Consider the following 21,929-nt stretch of genomic DNA (forward strand, 5'->3'; position numbering starts at 1 on the left):
ATTTATTGACTGGAGCAAAGTGATTCCATCTAGAAATAAGGCATTGTTAAGAAATTAGCTGATCCTAGTAAGACTAGCGTATCCCCATAACAGGAAAAAAAATCAATGACATAATCCTATTTTTTGCAGCATTTCTTTACCTGTGCTATGTTGGAAGGAGCTGGGAAGCTATGTCAGATGCCATATCTGTGAAGATCCATAGGATCCTGCATGTGTAAAATTTATTGATTTTGGACAAGTCTGAGTTATTCATCTGTGTTTTTAGTCTTTCTCAATTTCTATCTACCTTATAATTATATTGCTAAAATTTTGGTAATTCTTTTGTTCTGTCTTCTTTTACTTCTACCTATAATAGGTTTAAATAGCAGCAGAGTTATTCTGTTTTAGCATTGGTTCTCATAAGTTTAAATTGTAGTGTCTGTTAATTAGCCCCCATCCCCCACATTAGTTTATCTTTTTATTGTGTGTTAGTTTTTCCTTTTTATCCTGTAAAACAAAACAGAGAAATGTAGCTAAAATTGATACTGTTTGCCTTGGTTGATATCCTGAACAAAACACTTTTCAGAAGCACATCCCTCCTATCTTTTTGCTTCAATATCTTTTCAGTTTTACTACTGAACACTAGATCAGTGACACAGAGACTTCCTTTTATTAAATTCTCTAGCCACAAATACAAGGCCTGGAAATGTAAATTGAAATATATATATATATTTTAAGACACAGTTTCACTTTGCCTCTTAGGCTGGAGTGCAGCGGTGTGATCTCCACTCACTGCAACACCCACCTCCCTGGTTAAAGTGATTCTCATGCCTCAACCTCCCGAGTAGCTAGGATTACAGGTGCCTGCCACCATGCCCAGCTAATTTTTCTATTTTTAGTAAAGATGGGTTTCACCATGTTGGCCAGGCTGGTCTTGAACTCCTGAACTCAAGTGATCTGCCCACTCCTGTCTCCCAAGGTGCTGGGATTACAGGCATGAGCTGCTGTGCCTGGCTGCACTGAGTTATTATTAAGCCAGCAACTCTTTCATAGAGCAAAGGTGGTTATAAAGCACTAATAACACTGAGTACATATTTTTTTTCTTCCTCTCTCCCCAAGGAATAGATTATTCCAAATTCTCTAGTCTTAAACTATAGATCCATCTTTGACCACTCTTATTCTCAAGTGTAAGGACAGGGTCCAGTTTCAGTTTTCTGCATACGGCTAGCCAGTTTTCCCAACACCATTTATTAAATAGGGAATCCTTTCCCCATTGCTTGTTTATGTTAGGTTTCTCAAAGATCAGATGGTTGTAGGTGTGTGGTGTTATTTCTGAGGCCTCTGTTCTGTTCCATTGGTCTATATATCTGTTTTGGTACCAGTACCATGCTGTTTTGGTTACTGAGGCCTTGTAGTATAGTTTGAAGTCAGGTAGCGTGATGCCTCCAGCTTTGTTCTTTTTTCTTAGGATTGTCTTGCTATACAGGCTCTTTTTTTGGTTCCATATGAAATTTAAAGTAGTTTTTTTCTAATTCTTTGAAGAAAGTCAGTGATAACTTGATGGGAATAGCACTGAATCTATAAATTACTTTGAGGAATATGGCCATTTTCACAATATTGATTCTTCCTATCCATGAGCATGGAATGTTCTTCCATTTGTTTGTGTCATCTCTTATTTCCTTGAGCAGTGGTTTGTAGTTCTCCTTGAAGAGGTCCTTCACATCCCTTGTAAGTTGGATTCCTAAGTATTTTATTCTCTTTGTAGCAATTGTGAATGGGAGTTCACTCATGATTTGGCTCTCTGTTTGTCTATTATTGGTGTATAGAAATGCTTGTGATTTTTGCACATTGATTTTGTATCCTGAGACTTTGCTGAAGTTGCTTATCAGCTTAAGGAGATTTTGGGCTGAGACAATAGGGTTTTCTAAATATACAATCATGTCTTCTGCAAACAGAGACAATTGGACTTCCTCTCTTCCTATTTGAATACGCTTTATTTCTTTCTCTAGCCTGATTGTCCCGGCCAGAACTTCCAATACTATGTTGAACAGGCATGGTGAGAGAGGGCATCCTTGTCTTGTGCCAGTTTTCAAAGTGAATGCTTCCAATTTTTGCCCATTCAGTATGATATTGGCTGTGGGTTTGTCATAAATAGCTCTTATTATTTAGAGACATGATCCGTCAATACTTAGTTTATAGAGTTTTTAGCATGAAAGGGTGTTGAATTTTATTGAAAGCCTTTTCTGCATCTATTGAGATAATCATGTGGTTTTTGTCATTGGTTCTATTTATGTGATGGATTATGTTTATTGATTTGCATATGTTGAACCAGACTTGCATCCCAGGGATGAAGCCGACTTGATCGTGGTGGATAAGCTTTTTGATGTGCTGCTGAATTCAGTTTTCCAGTATTGTATTGAGGATTTTGCATTGATGTTCATCAGGGATATTGGCCTGATATTTTCCTTTTTTGTTTTGTCTCTGCCAGGTTTTGGTATCAGAATGATGCTGGCCTCATAAAATGAGTTAAGGAGGAATCCCTCTTTTTCTGTTGTTGGAATAGTTTCAGAAGGAATGGTACCAGCTCCTCTTTGTACCTCTGGTAGAATTCAGCTGTGAATCCATCTGGTCTTGGGCTTTTTTTTTTTTGGTTAGTAGGATATTAATTACTGCCTCAGTTTCAGAACTTATTATTGGTCTATTCAGGGATTCAACTTCTTCCTGGTTTAGTCTTGGCAGGGTGTATGTGTCCAGGAATTTACCCATTTCTTCTAGATTTTCTAATTTATTTGCATAGAGATGTTTATGTATTCTCTGATGGTAGTTTGTATTTCTGTGTGATCAGTGGTGATCTCCCTTTTATCATTTTTTATTATGTCTGTTTGATTCTTTTCTCTATTCTTCTTTGTTAGCCTGGCTAGCAGTCTATCTATTTTGTTAATCTTTTCAAAAAAACCAGCTCCTGGATGGATTGATTTTTGAAGGGTTTTTGTGTCTCTATCTCCTTCAGTTCTGCTCTGATCTTAGTTATTTCTTGTCTTCTGCTAGCTTTTGAATTTGTTTGCTCGTGCTTCTCTAGTTCTTTTAATTGTGATGTCAGGGTGTCAATTTTACGTCTTTCCCACTTTCTCCTGTGGGCATTTAGTGCTATAAATTTCCCTCTAAACACTGTGTCAGTTGTGTCTCAGAGATTCTGGTACGTTGTGTCTTTGTTCTTATTGGTTTCAAAGAACATCTTTATTTCTGACTTCTTTTCATTATTTACCAAGTAGTCATTCAGGAGCAGGTTGTTCAGTTTTCATGTAGTTGTGTGGTTTTGAGTGAGTTTCTTAGTGCTGAGTTCAAATTTGATTGCACTGTGGTCTGAAAGACTGTTATAATTTCCATTCTTTTGCATTTGCTGAGGAGTGTTTTACTTCCAATTATGTGATTGATTTTAGAATAAGTGCTATGTGGTGCTGAGAAGAATGTATATTCCATTGATTTGGGGTGGAGAGTTCTGTAGATGTCTATTAGGTCCACTTGGTCCAGAGCTGAGTTCAAGTCCTGAATATCCTTGTTAATTTTCTGTCTCGTTGATCTGTCTAATGTTGACAGTGGGGTGTTAAAGTCTCCTATTGTTATTGTGTAGGAGTCTAAGTATCTTTGTAGGTCTCTAAGAACTTGCTTTATGAATCTGGGTGCTCCTGTATTGGGTGCATATATATTTAGGATAGTTAGCTCTTCTTGTTGAATTGATCCCTTTACCATTATGTAATGCCCTCTTTTCTTAATCTTTGTTGATTTAAAGTCTGTTTTATCAGAGACTAGGATTGCAACACCTGCTTTTTTTTTTTTTTTTTTTTGACTTTCCATTTGCTTGGTAAATCTTCCTCCATTCCTTTATTTTGAGCCTATGCGCGTCTTTACATGTGAGATGTGTCTCCTGAATACAGCACATTGATGGGTCTTGACTCTTTATCCAATTTTCCAGTCTATGCCTTTTAATTGGGACATTTAGCTTATTTACATTTAAGGTTAATATTGTTATGTGTGGATTTGATCCTGTCATTATGATGCTAGCTAGGTATTTTGCTCATTAGTTGATGCAGTTTCTTCATAGTGTTGATAGTCTTTACAATTTGGTATGTTTTTGCAGTGGCTGGTACTGGTTGTTCCTTTCCACGTTTAGTGCTTCCTTCAGGAGTTCTCGTAAGACAGGCCTAGTGGTGACAAAATCTTTCAGCATTTGCTTGTGTGTAAAGGATTTTCTTTCTCCTTCACTTATGAAGTTTGGCTGGATATGAAATTCTGGGTTTAAAATTCTTTTCTTTAAGAAAGTTGAATATTGTTCCCCACTCTCTTCTGGCTTGTAGGGTTTCTACAGATAGATCTGCTGTTAGTCTGATGGGCTTCCCTTTGTGAGTAACCCGACCTTTCTCTCTGGCTGCACTTAAAATCTTTTCCTTCATTTAAACCTTGGTGAATCTGATGATTATGTGTCTTGGGGTTGCTCTTCTTGAGGAGTATCTTTGTGGTGTTCTCTGTATTTCCTGAATTTGAATGTTGGCCTATCTTGCTACGTTGGGGAAGTTCTCCCGGATAATATCCTGAGGAGTGTTTTCCAACTTGGTTCCATTCTCCCTGTCACTTTCAGGTATACCAATCAAATGCAGGCTTCGTCTTTTCACATAGTCCCATATTTCTTGGAGACTTTATTCATTCCTTTTCACTGTTTTTTCTCTAATGTTGTCTTCACCCTTTATTTCATTAAGTTGATCTTCAATCTCTGATATCCTTTCTTCTGCCTGGTCAGTTTGGCTATTGATACTTGTATATGCTCCACGAAGTTCTTGTGCTGGGTTTTTCAGCTCCATTAGGTCATTTATGTTCTTCTCTAAACTGGTTATTCTAGTTAGCAATTCCTCTAACATTTTATCAAGATTCTTAGCTTCCTTGCATTGGGTTACAACATGCTCCTTTAGCTCAGAGGAGTTTGTTATTACCCACCTTCTGAAGCCTATGTCTGTCAACTTGTCAAACTCATTCTCTGTCTTGTTTTGTTCCCTTGCTGGAGAGGAGTTGTGATCCTTTGGAGAAGAGGCATTCTAGTTTTTGCAACTTTCCAGCCGTTTTGCACTGGTTTTTCCTCATCTTCGTGGATTTTTCTATCTTTGGTCTTTGTTGTTTGTGACCTTTGGATGGAGTTTTTGCATGGTCATCCTTTTTGTTGATGTTGATGCTACTGCTTTCTGTTTATCAGTTTTCCTTCTGACAGTCAGACCCCTCTTCTGCAGGTCTGCTGGAGTTTGCTGGGGGTCCACTCCAGATCTTGTTTGCCTGGATATCACCAGCAGAGGCTGCAGAATAGCAAAGATTGCTGCCTGCTCCTTCCTCTGGAAGCTTTGTTCCAGAGGAGCACCTGCCAGATTCCAGCTGGAGCTCTCCTGTATGAGGTGCCTGTTGACCCCTGCTAGGAGATGTCTCCCAGTCAGGGGCACGGGGTCAGGGACCCACTTGAGGAGGCAGTCTGTCCATTAGAAGAACTTGAGTGCTGTGCTGGGAGATCCTGCTGGTCTCTTCAGAGCCGGCAGGGAGGAACGTTTGAGTCTGCTGAAGCTGTGCCCACAGCCGCCCCTTCCCCCAGGTGCTTTGTCCCAGTGCGATGGGAGTTTTATCTATAAGACCCTGACTGGGGCTGCTGCCTTTCTTTCAGAGATGCCCTGCCCAGAAAGAAGGAATCTAGAGAAGCAGTCTGGCTACAGTGTCTTTGTGGCACTGTGTGGGCTCTACCCAGTCTGAACTTCCCAGTGGCTTTGTTTACACTGTGAGGGGAAAACCACCTACACAAACCTCATTAATGGTGGATGCCCTTCCCTGCACCAAGCTTGGGCCTACCAGGTCGACTTCAGACTGCTGTGCTGGAAGCAAGAATTTCAAGCCAGTGGACCTTAGCTTGCTGGGCTCTGTGGGGGTGGGATCCACTGAGCAAGAGCACTTGGTTCCCTGGCTTCAGCCCCCATTCCAGGGGAGTGAATGGTTCTGTCTCGCTAGGGTTCCAGGTGACACTGGGGTATGAAAAAAAACTCCTGCAGCTAGCTCAGCATCTGCCTAAACAGCAGCCCAATTTTGTGCTTGAAACTCAGGGCCCTTGTGGTGTAGGTACCCGAGGGAATCTCCTGGTCTGTGGGTTGTGAAGACTGTGTGAAAAGCATAGTATCTGGGCTGAATAGCACTGTCCCTCACATCACGGTCCCTCACGACTTCCCTTGGCTAGAGGAGGGAGTTCCTGACCCCTTGTGCTTTCCAGTGAGGTGATGCCCCACCCTGCTTCTGCTTGCCTTCTGTGGGCTGCACCTGCTGTCTAATCAGTCCCAGTGAGATGAACTGGGTACCTCAGTTGGAAATGCAGAAATCACCCACCTTCTGCACTGGTCTTGCTGGGAGCTGCAGACCGGAGCTGTTCCTATTCAGCCATCTTGCCCAGGCTACATTTAATTTTTTCATGTTAGCCATTATTATATGAAATTTCTACTCAAATCTTTTCTCCTCATTTTAAAAAATGGGTTGTCTTATTATTATTGAGTTGTAAGAACACATTATTTATTCAGGATATGGTCTTTTATTGGATTTATTATTTCCAAATATTTTCTCAATGTCCATGTGTTGTCTTTTCATTTCTCTACTGGTATTTTTAAAGTTATATTTTGATTCTGTCCAATTTACTAATAAAAATTTACTGTTACGCATTTTGTGTTCTATTTAAAAATTCTTTGCCTAACCCAAGGACATGAAAATTTTCTTCTTTTTTTTTTTTTCTAGAAGCTTTATATTTTTAACCTTTACATACAGATTCAGCTATCTTGAACTAATTTTTTTATATGGAGAGAGTGATAAATGTATGAATTCATCTTTTTGCATATAGACATCTAAATGTCTCAGCACCATTTGTTGAAAAGACAATTCTTACCCCATTGCTTGAAAATTCATTGAAAATTAACGGACTGTCATTAGCTTTTGATGGTTCCATACAGCCTGCTGAATCCATTCAAACTCTCCAGCCTGACTTTGTGGCTCTCCCACCCCCAGCCTCAGGGATACATCACAATGTATTCACACTCAGTATTATCTTTCACTCCTCTCCATTACTCTGTGTACCAAGTAACCTAAATCAGTTGATTCCTAGTATGTGTTATGCTTTCCAATTAAATCTGGTTACTTACTTTACAACATTATTCCGCCTCATTTTTAGATGTTTAAATCTTACCTATTCATTTTAAATCCCACTTCACTGCTGGCTCTTCTGAGAAGCCTTCCTCCTACTAGATGTGATCTTTTCTCCTCTGCATGACCATGGCTCTCAACCTGTATGCCTTTGGATATGTGCCATTTTCTATTTTGCATTATAATAGTTCTGAAAATGCCTGTCTCCATTGTGGAATTAAAAGTTTTTTGAGAGAGGGTTTGATTTGTGTTCAGTTGATACTCAATCACTGTTTTTTGATTGAATGAATGAATAATATTACATGTAACTGCCCTTACAGGTTTAACAGTAAGCTATTTGCTGATAGACTGCACTATCTGAACTCAAAGCCCAGGAACTTTGCTTAAGTCCACAAAGATTTGCTAATTCTTCACGAGAGAGTTACTGAGTCTGATTAAAATGTGTTTTCTTTTATCAGAAGGGTAAGACTCTTATCTGCTGTTTTCCAAGGTCTTGGTGACTGTTTTTGAACATAAAGATCAAAGGGCAGTGCCCTTCCCCCCAACCAATTGTAAGACATTTCAGAAAGTTAAATGTGAGGAATATTGTATTCAAATGTGAATTATATGAATGTGAATACTGAACAGTATTCACAGTTACACATTTGACATTTTGAAACACTGGCAAGACAAATGTATCAGATTTACAGGTAGTTGTGAATGTTTCCATTGCTCAGTCAATATATTTTTTCTTTTCATAGCAACATTTGGAAGGTAGGTGCTCTGACTCACACCTTTTCATTTCTTGGCTTTCCAAAGAGCCGAGAAAAAAAATTTTTTTGACCCTTGAAAACACTAGATGCGTAAGAAAACAGCATGGCAAGGAAACTTACTACATTCTGACTTCAGGAATTTGCCAGCATGGAAGGGTCTTTTCAAAAGTGAGGTGGAAATTCAGGATAAAACAGAGAGATTTAAAGTAGGGTGATCTGGAGAATAACAAAAAGATCAGAGTAGGGGTGGGGAGGATTATGGAAGAAAGAAGAAAAGATGAGATGGAGTGAAGAAGAGGGTAAAGTCTTTCCATAGACTTAAATAAGCTTTAGGCAATTATCGGAACTTTCAAGGGAATTATCTGAACTGCCCATCTAAATTTGTTGAGGTTCCCCCATTGTAGCTAGTATCTGGTTAAGGTTTGCCTGGTAAACTTGCTTTTTTTGTGCCATGAGTGGCTTACAAGTCGAAATGATTCAGTGAAATCTTCAAAGTAAATCTGTGTCCACCAAAGCAGTTCACAGACCTGTTTGCAACTTTTCTATCCGTCTCCTAGACTATCTCCGATGACGCAATCTTTGGACATTACATCTGCTATTTGAACACAGAACTCATTTTATCAAAAGAAACAAGAGTGCATTCCAGTCCACAATTTTAATGAATATCTTGGTAAGGATTCCAGACTCTTCCTTAGAAGATAAAAAGTTAACTAAGCAAGTCATATACACACCTGGCTTTGACAATTGAATAATTAAAGAGATCGGCAAAGATAAATCTTTGGTTGCCAGAAAAATCATTAGAAGCACTATGTTGTTTTGTACATCTTAATGCAGCTCAAAATCTTAAAAAAATTTCCAAATGGAAATAAAAATATTGAATCACTAAGATAATCAGTTTGTAAACTGAAACAAGCAATGAGAAAGAAAAAATTGGCAGATGGTGGGGGTGGACAAAAAAGTGGCAAATTCACGTGAGTGATGGAAACTCCCAAGTGCTGTATCTTATGCTTGGTACATGAGTGTTTGAGTTCGGGTGTTAGTTTGTCAATGGCTATGTGTCAGAACTGAGCATAAGGGTTTTTAGATATCCTTTATCATACTCAAACAAACCTTTCTCATTCCACAGTCAGATATTTTAGAATCCACAAAAACACAGAATTCACTGGGAGGAAACTACTTTGTAGTTACCTGATGAAGCAATAGGAATCGCACAACTTTCATTGAACTGCTGGGGGTAAAGTGGATTGCTGGCCTTTTATCTTTTATCTCTGAAATTGGGCCCCCAGCAGTAGCTTTGTTAAATCTGACACATCTTGAATTTGCCTTTTTTAAATTGCAAATATAGCAGCTAGTGGTTTTATCTTTTTCAGTACCTATACTTCCACATTTTGAAGAGACTATTTTTAATGAGACTATTGTTAGCTACTTTAAAACATGTGGCATTCAGTTTTTAACAGGTTCAATTGGACATCTTCCCACAAGTGCAGAGGAAGCATTTATAAAACAAACAAATAAAAGGTAAGAGGAATAAATATGGTGTATTTGTGATGTACGGCGATACATTTTGAAAAGAGCAACATTCATAATAAGAAAGGGAAGTTTATCCAAAACACTGAAAATAAGCAATAACCTGGGTCCAGATACTTTTCTATTCTCCTGGCACCTGAAGAAATATTAATTTTATTTTAGCTAGAAAATAAACACACACACACAAAGACACAGACCCATACACACAGCATGTACGTTTGTTTTCTAAAGAAAACAACCTTCTGGTTCTGCTTTTTTAATATGAGGCTGACTGAACAATTGTTAATATTTTACTTTTACATTTGTAGATGTTTTGTCTTACGAGATAGCTGTCAGATTCAATCAGCTTTTGAAATCGGTTTTTGCAGAAGATAACTTAACTTTAATGTATTGTATTTCCTCCCGCAATTACTAATTACTGAAGATTAATGTTTTCAAATAAGGCCTTTTCTCCATATAATCCGTCTCCTCTTCCTGCTTCAATCTAGCAAGAAACCTGCTGAAAGAGGTCATAATCCTATTGTTTGCAATATTATAGCCTATGACACTGGGAATGTTTAGGGTGTAATGACTGCAGTAAGAATCTTTGTGAGCAAGTAGAAAGTACAGATCATGAAAGAAATTAAGTTTCTCTGATGGGTAATTTAACTGTGATGGGTTTTCTTGTCAGTTTGTTAACAATCTGCCTTTCAATGAATCTCGAAGCAGACTCAAAGCTGATTAAAAGCAGCATAGACTACAAGTAATATTGTGTAAACACTACCAAAGCAGGAGTTTCTTTATTACTCAGTTCTTATCTCTAAATCACACCAATTGTGTTAAATCTGACTGAGAGAGGCATGTTCTTCTTGGGTTTGGCCATCATAGAAATTTTACCTGAATTGCAGACGTACAGGTATGGACCAGTTATTCTCTACTTTTTTTATTTATGTCCATGCTTTTATGATTTTTGACATATATACATTTATTATATAACTTTCACAATCTTATAATTTGTGGGCTTTATTTAAAATTTGTTGTAATGATCCACTTTCAGTTACATGCATATTATTTATTTAATGTCTTGAATTAATATTTTGGTATTGGTAACATTAATATGATCAAATTTTGAGAACTCCATTAAAATGCTATATACCTGAATAAAATGTATTTGATATTTCCCCCAAATAACAAAATTTTTTTTTTTTTTTTTTTTTTTTTGAGACGGAGCCTTGCTCTGTCGCCCAGGATGGAGTGCAGTGGCACGATCTCGGCTCGCTGCAACCTCTGCCTCCCGGGTTCACGCCATTCTCCTGCCTCAGCCTCCCCAGTAGCTGGGACTACAGGTGCCCACCAACATGCCCGGCTAAGTTTTTTTTGTATTTTTAGTAGAGACGGGGTCTCACCGTGTTAGCCAGGATGGTCTCGATCTCCTGACATCGTGATCCGCCTGCCTCGGCCTCCCAAAGTGCTGGGATTACAGGCGTGAGCCACCGCGCCTGGCAAAATTTTTTTTTTCAAAATGAAGATGGTCCAGAGTTGAATGGTGAAATATACAAAACATTTAAGGAAAAGAGCATGGCTTCCTTTATTCCTCAGAACTACTTTGTTGATTCTCATGAAGAAATAAAGAAATCATCTGCATTCATTTTTATATACCAAAATCTTATTTATTTTTAAAGCAAATAAGAATCTGTAACAATACAAATGCAATGTGTTAACTCAGTACACATGTAAACATTTATTTTTATTTGCAACAATGCAGAACTCTATAAAAACTAATATAGCAACTATAAATATATTTGGAAAGAGGTTGCTGAATGTTCTTCTGCTGTTGTGGGCTGTAAAGGTATTTCCTTGCCTCTCTTTCTTGTGATTGCTCAAAAAGCAATCAATGTTGAATCTTAAGAAATTTGTTACTAATTTAGAGTCTTGAAATTGTACGGAGACACTTCCTTGAATGTAAACAATAATCCCATTGAATTTTACATCTTTTGTAGAGGATAACATTAGATAATTACATGGAAATGCTATGGATAATTACATTTAAAAGTGTGGAATGACCAACAAATGTAAGATGTGATCGTCATTATGTATTTAAAGCTGAAGAATTAAAAACGAATATTTGTCATTAAAAATAAACCAATATAATTAAGGACAATAAGGACTTATAATTCATTGGAAAATAATGGTAATTCATGGGTTCATACTGATAATAGAGAGCTAGCTAGAGAAGCAGAGAAATGGTGGAGGAGAGAAAGTTCTTTCTCTTTTAACTTTAATTTAGGTTCAGGGATATATGTACAGGTTTGTTACATAGGTAAACTTGTGTCATGGAGGGTTGCTGTACAGATTATTTCATCACCCAGATACTAACACTAGTATCTAGTAGTTATTTTTTCTCATCCTCTCCCTCCTCCCACCTTCTACCCTCAAGTAGACCCCAGCGTCTCTTCCCCTCTTTGTGTCCGTAAGTTCTCATCATTTAGTTTCCACTTATAAGTGAGAACATGTGGTATTTGGTTTTATGTTCCTGCAAAAGACATGATCTCATTCTTCCTGATGACTGCATAGTATTTTGTGGTGTATATGTACCACATTTTCTTTAACCAATCTGTCATTGATGGGCATTTAGGTTGATTTGATTTCTTTGCTATTGTGAATAGTGCTGCAATGAACATTTGTGTGTGTGTCTTTATGGTAGAATGGTTTATATTCCTTTGGATATATACCCAGTAATGGGATTGCTGGGTCAAGTGGTAATTCTGTTTCTAGCTCTTTGAGGAATCGCCGTACTGCTTTCCACAATGGTTGAAATAATTTACAGTCTCACCAACAGTGTATAAGCATTCCCTTTTCTCTGCAACCTCACCAGGCAAGTTCAACCTCAGAGCCTTGATGAAAGCTACAGTAAATTTCCCTATAGGTGTACCCCTTCTATCAGCTTTGAAACCATTATGATAGACTTGGATAGACTTCACATTCCTTAAGTTTCTCCATGAGAAGAATGACATGAGACTGGCCAGTGGAGAAAGAAGGACAGAGGATCTACAGAGAACCTGCCGGTGACAACGGGGTAAGGAAGGGAATAAAGCCTAAGCCTGGAGGAGCAAACTAGAATCTCAGGCAAAACAAGACTTCAGATTAAAAAAAAAAAAAAAAAAAGGGAGCAATCACTCCCGCTGGCCAGATACTGTGGTACCAAAGAGGAGCAGAGAAAGAAGGAATGTCTAGTACCTGTGATAGAATCCAGCTGGAGCTACGCATCTTGAGTCTCCAGAATCTGTGTAAAAGGGGATGGCAGGTGGGCCACCAACGTGATGTGTGGTAAGGTAAGTTTTCCAAATGTAACTCCTAGAACATGGTTGTCTAGGAGTATCAATTTAAAAATCATTATTTATTTTTATTTTTATTTTTTATTTTTGAGATGGAGTTTCACTCTTGTAGCCCAGGCTGGAATGCAATGCCACGATCTCGGTTTACTGCAGCCTCTGCCTCCTGGGTTCAAGCGATTCTCCTACCCTCCCGAGTAGCTGGGATTACAGGTGCCCGCCACCACACCTGGCTAATTCTTTGTATTTTTAATAGAGGTGGGATTTTGCCATGTTGGCCAGGCTTGTCTTGAGCTCCTGGCCTCAGGTGATCCACTTGTCTCAGTCTCCCAAAGTGCTGGGATTACAGGCGTGAGCCGCCACACCCGGCCTTACAAATCAAAATCTCGAACCTCAGTTTCACATCTGCTGTGTTACAAATCTTAAGACAGACCTTGAAAACAATGTTTTTAATAAGCAAACCAGGTGATTCTTATCCGGCAAGAGATGGAAATGCTGCTGGAAACAAAGATAGCAGAATGTTTTAAAAAGAGTTTAATGGTGTTATGAGCAAATTCAAAAGAGAAGAAAGTGGATATTTGCTACCATGCTTCAATTTTGAGTAAAAATTTAAATGGACAGCAATACAGATCTGCAGCCTCTTCTTTACAATTCCAAAATTCATAAAATTCAACATTGATGTAATACCAAAACCTGATCTGCTGCAGATGCTGCGGGGAGTGTTATGTAATATGCCCTGCATTCACTGTACAGTATTGCCTTTCTTAAATCCGAAAAACACTGAATTCAGGAAAACATTTGGCCTTGAGGTTTTTGGATAAGATTATGCTCATATAATTATGCTAATAGCAATAGCTAATATTTATTGAGATTGACTACGGTGCTGGTCATTACAGAAGCTGCATTTTATTAATTATCGTGTTCAGTAATTGTAGTAACCCTGTGGTGTTGGTTGTGCAGTATTAACATTCCTCATTTTATAGAAAAGGGAAAGTGAAGCTTTGAAAATTTAAATAACTTCAATGCTCAAGGTCACACAGCTTGTAAAATGACAGAGAAAGAATTCAATCCTAAACTCTGACTCCATAGTACACATGTCAACCATGCCATTATTCAAAACAAGGCCCAGATTAAATATAAAACTGTTCATCCTCCTGTGTACGCAGTGATATACAGACTGAGCAAGACAAAAAAAAAAAAAAAAAAAAGAAATGGCAGATCCTGGTTTCTGTGGGCTCCTCAGAGTAGGAAATCATCTCTGAGACAAATGATGCAATTAACTCAGTGCTTAACTTAGGTTGTTGATTTTATCTAGTGGAAATAGCATGCTTTTAAGAGGCCAGGCCGTCCCTGAAAAACTGGGCATGAATAACTGAAACATTAAGCCTTGTAAGTTTACCAATATGACTTCACATTGGAAAAGCACCTGGAGATGGACAAATAAAATATTCTGAAAAATCTATTATCTCTTTAATAGCTTCTGCATGCGAATCTCCCCTATACACTCTCACGTGGGTGACTACAGAAGCATCCACATGCTGATATACACACACATTCAGACAAGGTCCTAGTAAAAAATATGCCTGCTTCTGACAAGAAACGAGAACCAGCTTCATTCTGTCATTTGTAGCCTAGGAGATCTAAATCCATAACCTTTGAAGTAAGATATTGGAGTAAGAAAATACTAGAACTTCTGTTTATGGGTTTGTGTGTGTGTGTGTGTGTGTTATTAAAAATTTCATTTTCAGTTTTTTACGTGGTGAATAATATATTAGTACAGTGATTCATTCTTCTTATAACTATATACACTTTAAAAAGGGTAGGAAAGAATAAAGTCTGGCATCCACTAAGCAAGATAACGAAACAAAAAATGTTCTTTTTTTTTTTTTTTTTGAGACAGAGTCTTGCTCTGTTGTAATGGCCCCATCTCAGCTCACTGCAACCTCCGCCTCCTGGGTTCAAGTGATTCTTCTGCCTCAGGTTCCAGAGTAGCTAGGATTACCGGGGCCCACCACCATGCCCAGCTAATTTTTGTCTTTTCAATAGAGACAGGGTTTTGCCATGTTGGCCAGGCTGGTCTCGAACTTCTGACCTCAGGTGATCCGCCTGCCTCAGCCTCCCAAAGTGCTGGGATTACAGGTGTGAGCCACCATACCTGGCCCAAATGAATGTTCTTATTCAGCAAATAGATAGAAAGAGTGAGATAAATACATATTATCTGGCATTCAGTCTACAAAATTGTCAGATTGAAGCATCACACAATAGCTCATGCTTATAGTTGTGTACAATAGGCTTTGCATAATTCCAGAGGACCCTTCATATCATGGTCATTTTAAATCTCTACACTTACTCTATTTTTTTTCTGCAAATGGCAGAAAAGGATGGCTTTTGTAAGTGTCTGAGGTAGGGGCATGACTGGTTCCCCTGCAGGGCATACCACACTCCCCTGTCACTCAAAGCTGTGCTTCTGTCCAGAGATTATGAACATGGGGTCATGAGAACATATATGCTGGTTCTTCTGTCATGATATATCTTCTCCATTCCAGAGAAACAGTGTTAGGCTTTGTTCATTGTATTGTTGAAATCAAGATTCACTATACTGACTGACATTTCCTTAATTTACTGATTTAGTAAATTATAACATAAATTATAATTTACTGTGATCATATATTATATGTGATCATAACAAATAATGAAGAAGAAGAATAAAGCAATGTCTTGCGCGATGTAGTTTTAGTGAAAGTATCAATTTAATTCACTGTTTTAGAATTGTTCCTGGGAATTGAGTAAATTTATTAGTTTGCAGTGTTAGGAATGCACCATTAAAAAAAAGTGACAACTGCCCTCTCCAAATTTATCATGTTTCTAAAAGCTCTGCGTATTGGGTGTGATTCTTCTAGGTTCACAAAATTAAACTTACTTTATGAGGCTTGATGCTTTCTTTGTTATAACTCAGATTTTAATTCTGTCCTCTCTTTTCCAGTTTGGTGAGGCATTGTTTGAATGGAGGCAAGAAAATGGAAATAAAGAAATTATATCTTTTCTCTAATATGCATTAATTCAATGTCTGCAAGCAAATGGGGACATTTTTTGAATGGTGTTTTAGTTACATCCTAGGTAAAATATGTTTTCTCAGGTAGTTAACTGACATTGTCTCTTAGACACAGAGCTCAACATTTTAAACCTTGTCTGACACATCTTTCAGATTGTGGACATCTCTAGAGAGCAAATACTGTACCCTCTCTTTACTCTTTTTCGTAAAATGCCCATTATTGTATAATGCAAAATATTACAGTATATGGTCAGTATAAAGCTTAATTGATGTTTAATTTGAAGAAAGAAATGCAACTGATTTAGATAAGTAGCAAAATGGGTTTTCTGCTAAGCTAAGTTGGCAAAATGCTTTGTCATAATATCATATTCAACAAGAAATAGTTATTGTGATCTCACAAGAGACCTTCTGGGATAATGAGAATGTAAAGTATTTTGTTATGGAAAATGCCCATACGAAGTCTTTAGTTCTTACATTCTGTGGTTTAGTTTTTAATTTATGTGGCTTAGCTTTTAATTCATGTTCTCATCCACAGAAATTCTGTGCAGAGAAATACCTGTAATCAAATCCTAGCTCTGTCATGTACCAACCATGTGAACTTGACTAAATTGCTCGACTACTCAGAGTCTCAGTTTTTTCATCTATAATTTGGGAAATATAGTGTCTTCCTCAAAAGACAGATGTAAGGATTAAAACATATAACTTACAAAGGGCACTTAATATAATTCCTGATACCTACTATGTGAATAGAGAATTTATATCCATGTTTATATTAATGTCTGGGCACCTTTCTCTGTGCCATCTCAGTAAGGTACCACTTTTCCATCTCATTAAATTAAACTTCTTTCTCTGGTTCTAAGTGATTACAAGGAGATTCCATGCTCAGGCCTCCAATTACCTTGTTTCTCATTAGACTGCAGGACACCTTTTGAAGTTAATTTCAGTTCTGTTTTTAAAAAAAGCAGATATCAAAAGAAAGAATAGGGTACAATCATTGGATTTAATGTTTCTTGAATTATAAAAATATTCTCTGAGTGTTTTCCCAGTCATAGTACTGGGTTCATTTAACAGGAAAAAATATTTGAAAGAATTAATCCAAGTTAAATAGAATCTGCTTAATAAGCTCTCGTTAGGGGGTGCCATGTGCTGCAAAGGACTGTATTATTGAGTGTTTATATAGCAGCTTGCTTTACAAAGTAGTTTATAATTTATAATTACTTTTATAAGTAATTTATAATTCATAAAGATGCTCTAAGCTAAATTTTTATTGTTATCTCCATCTCTTAAATGGAAAAACAAAGGTAGTTAACTAAAGTCATGTAATATGTCTAAGACCAAAAAGAAACTTCCTCTGAGCCATTACTTTTCCAAGAGGAGATATGATCTTCATCTCTATCTCACAAGGACAAAGAAGAGGTAAAATAAAACAGTAACACCCTATTTATCATAGTCACATTACAGAGTCACTGTTATGAGTGTTTATTTCTTTAGGGTAACCAGCTAATATTGGAATTTTGCTTTTTATACTAGATATGCAGAGTCTTTGCCTGGCTCATTTGCCTGCATCAGAAACATCTTTCACAATAATCTAAGTGAAATAGGGAAGTTTCTTTCCAAAAACAAACCTTTTCATCATGTATCCCAACCCTTACCACTCTGCAATTAGCAGTGCAATCCCTGTAAGCAGTAGTTTAAGGGGTGCGGTGAGGAGTGAGGTACTTCCTGCAGAGGTCTAGAAGTCCCCAGATTGGTCTAGGAACAGCATCCCCCTCTTCCTCCCTCACAAATTGGTCTTTCCTACTTCAGAAAGTCTAATGCATAAGGACATTTTCTGTCCTTGAAAGTCAACTCTTAATTACCCGTGAACAGAATTTCTCATTAATTAACTTCATTCTCTTCCTCATGCTATCCAAATTAATTTCCCAGTACTCCAAAATGCTGTGTGCCCAAGGTTAGTCAAAATAGGTAAACATACTTCAGAAAATAAAAATATATTTACTTAATATTCACAGCAATGGTTTGTGTTTATATTATGTATTTATTAATATATTTATATATACAATATATAAATTCAGTAAAAATTACTACCTTATATGTTATATATTTATATATGTGTTTATTATATATAATATACACATATATAATATATAGGCATATGCATTATGTATATATTCATATATGTAACAATATAATATACATATTGATTTATAGTGATAAACATATATAGTTGTTTTATAGTAGTAAATGATAATAAACATACTTTTACTATATGAACATACAGTATGTAACAAATGTATATATAATATATAAATATAAGCATTTTTTGCAGAACTGTATATTTTTATATCAGTATATTAGTTTTAATATTACAGATAAATTTATTTACGATTATTGAAACCATTTGAAAATAAGTTTCAGGCATCATGACACGTGAAATACTTCACTCTTGAACATAGCATATATCTCCTGAGAATAAGGCCATTTTTCCATATAACTATATTACAATAACATAAAAGCAAAACAATAATTCCTAATATGATATAATACCCAGTTTATATTGAAATTTCCCAAATTGTGACAGGAATGTCTTTGATAGCTGTTTCTGTTTTGTTTTGAACTAGAAATCAGATTGGGTTCAGCTCCTAGATTTAATTCCAAACTTATTTGACCACCAAACTCTCCCCTTCTCCAAAAGGCTTGATGAGTGTATGTGGTTGAACTTACCTAGAGACTCAAGAATGCGGAGCATAGAATAGTTTCTGAAAAATGGCCGTCCAGCACAAGACTGGCACACAGTGTGAATTAAGTAACAAATTGTCAAGTGAACAATAGGTTGGAAGCAAGGTCAGCCAAGGAAGCATGACAAAGGCATTGCTCATCAGGCAGGTGCAGCACTGGGAGGAGAGAGTAGGTAATATGAGGTACTATGAGATGAGGTGATGGCACCGGGCATACATGTTTCCTTCTTTACAATTTGCCCCTCTGATTTCATGCTTGCATTAGACTAAAATACCTGTATAGTCAATTCTATAAACTCAAATGGATATCCACAGGCACACACATGCACACACTCATACAGAGGTGGAGTGGAGAAGAAAAAGAGAGGGAAATAAATAAAGGAAGTTGGGAAAGGAAAAATAAAGAGAAGAAGGGAAATAGTACTTTAGTTACCCAGTGTTTCAAGTTACGAACAAAGCCTTTAGGACATCAGCATACATTTTGAAGAGTTGCCAGTAAATTTCAAAGTAAGTGGTTTTTTTCTTCTGTGAATGAAACTCATAAGCACTTCCTCTCCCACTTGAAGGGCAAAAGGCCAATCAAGGAATCAGGAAAGGATTTTCAATATGAAGGCTTTTGATCAGACTTTTCTCTCTAGCCTATGTAAGGTGATAATAACTCTGTTTGATATCTCTTGGGGCCAGAATATTGATGATGATAGATTAGACACACTATGGCTGCAGCTACAGGAGTTAGAAGATTTTCTCTGCAACTCTATGGTTTAATACTTTTATACTTACATATACCTAGCAAATAATCCTTCTGAAGGTTCTTTGGATTATCTGTAAAGATGGATGGACTTATACCATAAGGACTTAGTAAGACAGGGCATGAAAGCACCTAGCCTAGGGTCTAGCACAGCAAAATGTGCTTAATAGATGCTGCCTTATATGATGAATGCTTTTTTCCCTTGAGTCACATCTTGGGGGGAGCAGGTTGCAGTATATGAGAAACAAGCTATGATTCTACTTGGTAGGAAGCAGAATACGAAAAAGTGACAGAGATGCACAGGTTTCTGTGACTCGCAATTCAACTCTCATCAAAAGAAGTGGTAGGGATTTTTTATGGGAAAATGATCCAAGACTTTAACCTGGTAAATTTCACTTTGAGTCTTTAGACTACTGTCATCAAATTTAAAGAATTCTTTAAAAATGCTTTACGTATTCCTTCTTGTCTTTTTTTTTTTTTTTTTTTGCAATTTTATAACTTTATTTGAGGTATTTGACGGTCAGCGATTAGTTCTCCTCCACACTGACTATCTGTAGATTTTTGAAAGTGGTTAACAGGTACATAGGTAACCAAAGTATAGAGCTTATTTGGTGAATCTTCATCCTCATTACATTTCCTGGACAACCAAACATGGATTCGGTTTGGGACTTTCCTTATTCCTTTGGCCCAGACAGCTGTGTTGAGCCTGGTATCAATGTACACATCTGGAGTTCCCATTTCCTTCATGGCAAATTTCTGAATCGCTTTGAGTGCCCGAGGGGGCCTCTTCTTGAAGCCCACTCCATGGATGGGGCTTGTGAATGTTGTTGGTGTATTCTCGGGTCACCACCTCGTTGATGGCAGAACGGCCCTTTTTCTTCTCTCCACCCTTCTTTGCGGGAACCATTCTGCCAGGTCCAAGTTGGAAAGGAAGAGTGCGAGGGATTCCTTGTCATCCTTCTCTAAGTGTACAAGAGTTACAATATGACTACTATAATGTATCTCCAGTAGGTCTGCAATAGGGTAAACATTATTGCATGCTAAATGGCATTTTAGGGCTTTAATTCAACTCATCTTTAAAACAAGTAAGCAGGTTTGACAATATGTGTTTAGAGTGTAGTAAATTTAAAAAAAAATTTATCAATCAAAGCTTTAATAGCATTGAGTTAGAAGGCATGTCTTTCAAGATTCTGAAATTCTTAATGAATTTGGTCTTAAATTCTATCTTGCCAATCAATTTAATGTGAACATTCATATATAAAGTCAACTTCTTTCTGAATTATGGCATTAATCCAAGTCAATAGGGAGATCTAGTGGCCCTAATCACTTTTAGTAAGCTTTATTTAAACATCTTAGGATAATATGTTGCTCAGATAGCTGCCATATCCAGTCTCTGTTTTCACCAATATGCTAAAGTAGTATTCACCAGTTCCAATGATACACCTTTTTTTTTTTTCCAAAAGAACTCTACCAACAGCAAATTTAAGCATCTCATTCAAGTTCACTTGTAAGGAAAACAGATAGCAATATAATGGCTATAAAACACCAGGAAGAAAACAATTTGGAATGACTTTCGAGAGAGAATTTCAAAATTCTAGCTGTCAGTACCTCAGTAATCTAAATTGTTTGTAAGGAGGTTTATTTGTTCATTCTATAATTAATACATATTGTCACTTCAGAGAAAATTTGGAAAATATAGAAAAATAGAAGAAAATGCAATGAATAGCTGAACTATTTCATTGTAATTTTTATCCTATCTCAAATATAACTTAAAATGAAAGTCATTCTTGCAATTTTGTAGAGTTTGGAATACAGGATGGGGAAAGGCAGAAGAAACAAAGAGAAAAGAACAACATTACAGAACGTTATGGAGATAAATGGCATACCTAAGAATGAGAGCTTTGCCATTGTATGTTGTTCTTTACTCGAAATACTCTTGCTATTCAAGATCTGGGCCTTGCTTGGCTGTAATCTTCCATTCTTGCCAAGTGTGTGTGGTATTTTGGGGATGTGGACAAATATCCACAGGAACTTGGCTGAGACCTACAGATATATTTTTACCTCCAACAGCAAACAACCAGGGCATTAACTTGCTCTACCATTTAGCACTTTACATTTGAACCACAGCAGGCCAGTTTAGTGTGGTCCTTTGTGAACCAAAATTAGAGTGCTGTAATCTGCCTTTCAGACTTTGATTTTTTCCAAGATTTATAAAGAAAGACATCATAGAATTTAGAGCTAGATAAACTCTCAGAGATATAATTCCTTTGCTTAATAAATAAGGAAAAGTTGATGCAGGGGAAGGCACAGGATGAAAAGCCTAGGATTTAATTAGCCGTGAAGCTCTGGGCAAACCACATAACCATTCTGAGATTCAAGTCTCCTCATCTGGAAATTGATGGAATTGACCACAATAAATTTCAAGTGTCATTTGGCTTTCATATTCCAATAACCAATTTTGTGATTCTATGAAAGTGGAAAATGTAAGTAGTTTTTGATAAAATTCTCCATATGAAACTATGGAACTGAGAATTGTTTGCTCTTTGGTCAAGGCTTAATGACTTAGGCTACATTGGAAGTGTCTATGCTATATCAAAGGAGAGGGAATACAGTTATTAG

General features: G+C 37.1%; 1 pseudogene; it reads right to left on the reverse strand.

Annotated features, from left to right (window-relative positions):
• Positions 1-19,495: 19,495 nt before the first annotated feature.
• Positions 19,496-20,247, reverse strand: LOC106635167 (large ribosomal subunit protein eL31-like; annotated as a pseudogene).
• Between the last annotated feature and the right edge of the window lie 1,682 nt (positions 20,248-21,929).

Source organism: Pan paniscus, chromosome 8 (assembly GCF_029289425.2).
Source record: "Pan paniscus chromosome 8, NHGRI_mPanPan1-v2.0_pri, whole genome shotgun sequence".
Lineage (NCBI taxonomy): Eukaryota > Metazoa > Chordata > Mammalia > Primates > Hominidae > Pan > Pan paniscus.